The following is a 4,664-nucleotide window of genomic DNA, read 5'->3' as shown; positions in this document are numbered from 1 at the left end:
TTTTTTTGAGACAGAATTTCACTCTTGTCACCCAGGCTGGAGTGCAATGGCACAATCTTGGCTCGCTGCAACCTCTGCCTCCTGGATTCAAGCGATTCTCCTGCCTCAGCCTCTGGAGCAGGTGGGGTTACAGCCGCCTGCCACCATATCCAGCTAATTTTTGTATTTGTTTAGTAGAGACAGGGTTTCACCGTGTTGGCCAGGCTGGTTTTGAACTCCTGACCTAGATGATCCACTCACCTCGGCCCCCCAAAGTGCTGGGATTACAGGCGTGAGCCATCATGCCCAGCCACAAAAGAGATATTTTTTAACACATATAACTGACCAAAGATTATTATCTAGAATACAAAAAGACCTTTTAGGAATCAGGACAAACAACCACGTTTGGGTTTGTTTGTTTGTTTTCTGAGAAAAGGTCTTTCTCTGTTGCCTAGGCTGAAGTGTAGTGATGCAGCCCCGGCTCACTGCAACCTCTGCCTCCCAGACTCAAGCAAGCCTCCTGAATAGCTGGGACTACAGGTTCACACCACTGCACCCGGCTAATTTTTGTATTTTTTGTAGAGACAGGGTTTCATTCAAACATGAGGTTTCACCATGTTTGCCAGGCTGGTCTCGAACTCTTGGCCTCATGTGATCCACCCGCCAAGGCTGGTCTCAAACTCCTGGGCTCAAGCGGTCTGCCTACCTCGGCCTCCCAAATAGCTGGGACTACAGGCATGAGCCACTGCACCCGGCCCCAAGTTTTTTTTTTTCAAATGGGCAAAAAAGCATGAGCAAGCATTTTATTTAAAAAATAAACACAAATGGTATATAAATATGTGACAAGGTACTCATCAGTAACCAAGCAAATGCAAACTAAGACCACAGTGAGATCTCATTTTGTACCCACTGGCTTGGCAAAATTAAGGGCACCTGATAGTACCAGAGGGTGGCAAGGATGTGGATCGATGGGATACTTACATGACACTTATATGACTGACGGGGGTACATTAGGACAGCCACTTGGAAAAGCAATTTGTTACTGCAGTAGACTATTGTTCAGAAATATTTTCTCCTCCCCCCTATTTAAAGATTATACTTTTCTGCCCTATTGATGCCTGGCTAGGCTGCGTGATTTGCTCTAAAGGTTACAGTAGCCGGGCGCGGTGGCTCAAGCCTGTAATCCCAGCACTTTGGGAGGCCGAGACGGGTGGATCATGAGGTCAGGAGATCGAGACCATCCTGGCCTACACGGTGAAACCCCGTCTCTACTAAAAAATACAAAAAACTAGCTGAGCGAGATGGCGGGCGCCTGTAGTCCCAGCTACTCGGGAGGCTGAGGCAGGAGAATGGCGTAAACCCGGGAGGCGGAGCTTGCAGTGAGCTAAGATCGCGCCACTGCACTCCAGCCTGGGCGACAGAGCGAGACTCCGTCTCAAAAAAAAAAAAGAGGTTACAGTAGAACCAACTAAATAGGAGCAGAAGTGACAGATATCCATTTGCCATGTGATGGCCAATGTTCCAAATAGAAGCTGCTCCCTCCACCTAAATCCCAGAGTGAAATAACATGGGACAGAGGCATGGCAAGCTTGCAATAGGCATGTCATACAAAAGTGTAAGAAATGGCCGGGCATGGTGGCTCACGCCTGTAATCCAGCACTTTGGGAGGCCAAGGTGGGCAGATCACCTAAGGTCAGGAGTTTGAGACCAGCCTGGCCAACATGGTGAAACCCCGTCTCTACTAAAAATACAAAAATTAGCCAGGTACAGTGGCGTGGGCCTGTAGTCCCAGCTACTCAGGAAGCTGAGGCAGGGAGATCACTTGAACCCGGGAGGCAGAGGTTGCAGTGAGCCAAGATCGCACCACTGCACTCCAGCCTGGGAGACAGAGTGAGACACTGTCTCAAAAAAAAAAAAAAAAGAAAGAAAGAAAAAGAAATGCACCTTTGTTGTTTTGTTGTAATCTATTAAGAATTGGGGAATTATTTGTTATTTCTGCATAACTTAGCATGTCCTAACTGATATAGGCACTAGCTTGTAAAGTTGGGCATCACATGCCCTAAGACCCAGCCTTCCATTTTTAGAAACTTTCCCTGGAGACACTTCTGCAGAGGAGATGCGTAAAATAACATCCATGACAACATTGGCCATGATTTCGAAACACCTGGCAAAAACCCAGCATCTCTTGGTAGAGGATGGATCTATAAATAATGGCATATTTCCAGCAGAGTCAAGACGAATGCACTAAAGCTACACATGACAACACAGTGAGTCTTTTTTTTTTTTTTTTTTTAAGACAGAGTCTTGCTCTTGTCGCCCAGGCTGGAGTGCAGTGGTGCAATCTCGGCTCACTGCAACCTTCGCCTCCCTGGTTCAAGCGATTCTCCTGCCTCAACCTCCTGAGTAGCTGGTATTACAGGCACCCACCACAATGCCTGGCTAACTTTTGTATTTTTTGTAGAGACGGGGTTTCACCATGTTGGCCAGTCTTGTCTCGAACTCCCGACCTCAGGTGATCCACCCGGCTCGGCCTCCCAAAGTGCTGGGATTACAGGCGTGAACCACCATGCCTTGCCACAATGAGTCTTATAAATATAATTTTGAGCGATTCAGGCAAGTCACAGAAGTCTCCATATAGCCCAATACAATTTTCATAAAGCTCAAAAACAAACCAAACTAAATAACATAGTTTTAGGATACATAATTACATGAGAAATGATTTTTTTAAGCAAGGGAAAGATAGACTCAAAATTCCTAAGAGAGGCTGCCTGGGGATGGGCAGAAGGTGAGGGGAGAAAGCAGCACATGGATGGCGGCTCTGACCTTGACTTTGACCCTGTAAGTGTTGAGATATTAAACATTCTAGGATTTGTGGTGTATGGAGTCTCTGTCACACCTATTCAACACTGCTCTTGTAGTGCAAAGCCAGTCTTAGTATATAAATAAATGTGTGTGGCTGTGTTCCAGTAGAACTTTACCTATTGACTCTGAAATTTCAGTTTTATATAATTTTATGTGCCATAAGCTATTATTCTTCCTTGGATTACTTTTAAACCATTTAAAAATGAAAAAGCTGGCTGGGCCCAGTGGGTCATGCCTGTAAACCCAGCACTGTGGGAGGCCGAGGCGGGTGGATCACTTGAGACCAGGAGATCAAGATCAGCCTGGCCAACGTGGTAAAACCCCATCTCTACTAAAAATATAAAAATTAGCCAGGTGCAGTGGTGCGCACCTGTAATCCCAGCTACTCTGGAAGCTGAGGCATGAGAATTGCTTGAACCAGGTGGCAGAGGTTGCAATGAGCCAAGATTGCACCACTGCACTCCAGCCTGGGCGACAGAGCGAGACCCTGTCTCAAAAAAAAAATAAAATAAATAAAATTTAAAAAGCTATCCTTAGATCATAAGCCAAACAATGGCAGCCATGCCAGGTTTGCACATGTAATCCCAGTTACTTGGGAGACTGAGGCGGGTGGATCATGTGAGCCCAGGAGTTTAAGGCTAAAGTGTGCTATGATTGTGCCTGTGAGTAGCCACTCCATTCCAGCCTGGGCAACATAGCAAGACTCTGTCTCAAGCAAGCAAACAAACAGAGGCAAATGGTGCACCAGGTTTGGCCATGGGAGTTTGGCGGCCCCCACTCTAGTGCTGTGGTAGGACGATGAGTCCACAGGTGCTCATTTTCTCACTGTACTTCACACCTATTGTATGTGGTTCATTTATTTGCTTTTATATAAAATATTTTGTTAAAAGTTAAGAATTTTTAGAATATAACCTGGCTTAAAAGGGAGCAGGACAAAGGCAAAAGGTGTACAGGATATGCAGACCCTTGAACTCTTTCCAAAACTTCCTCCAGGCCTGAGGTTTTTTGCCCTTGACCCCAAATTCAGGCAGTCTCCTCAAACTCCCCTGACAGTGAAGCATGTCATGTTACATGACAGAACCAATGGAAAGTTTCGCTGGGGTACTTACTGCACCTTGTGGCTTACTGTCATATGTCATATTAGCACCAAAACACAGACCTGCACTGATTTTGATTATCATTGTAGTTGGACCACTGGCCTACATAATTGAATTTAAACTATAATTTTCTTTGGATTTCAAAAAAACTAGCTCAAGCCTGTTAAGTGGTATCTAGAAAATGCTTTTTTATCACCAGCTCTGGCCCCATCTGTCTGTTCTGTTAAAAGTGGTGCATTAGGCCGGGCGCGGTGGCTCAAGCCTGTAATCCCAGCACTTTGGGAGGAGAACGGGTGGATCATGAGGTCAGGAGATCGAGACATCTGGCTAACATGGTGAATTACCCCGTCTCTACTAAAAAATACAAATAAACTAGCTGGGCGAGGTGGCTGGGCGCCTGGTAGTCCCCAAGCAGCTCCGGGAGGCTGAGGCAGGGACTGGCCGTCGAACCCCGGAAGGCGGAGCCTTGCAGTGAGCTGAGATTCCGGCCCACGTGCACTCCAGCCTGGGCGAGCAGAGTGAGACTCCGTCTCAAAAAAAAAAAAAAAAAAAAAAGTGTGGCATTATTTTTGCCCGGCATGGCGGGCTCATGTCCCGTAATCCCAGCACCTTGGGAGAGGCCAAAGTGAGCCTAGGAGTATCAGACTAGCCTGGACAACATGATGAAATGCCATCTCTACCAAAATGAAAAACAGAAGTTAGTCAGGTGTGGTGGTTCTTCCTTAT

Source organism: Rhinopithecus bieti, unplaced genomic scaffold (genome assembly GCF_001698545.2).
Source record: "Rhinopithecus bieti isolate Rb0 unplaced genomic scaffold, ASM169854v2 scaffold_40368, whole genome shotgun sequence".
NCBI classification, from domain to species: domain Eukaryota; kingdom Metazoa; phylum Chordata; class Mammalia; order Primates; family Cercopithecidae; genus Rhinopithecus; species Rhinopithecus bieti.
This window is presented reverse-complemented; position numbering follows the sequence as displayed.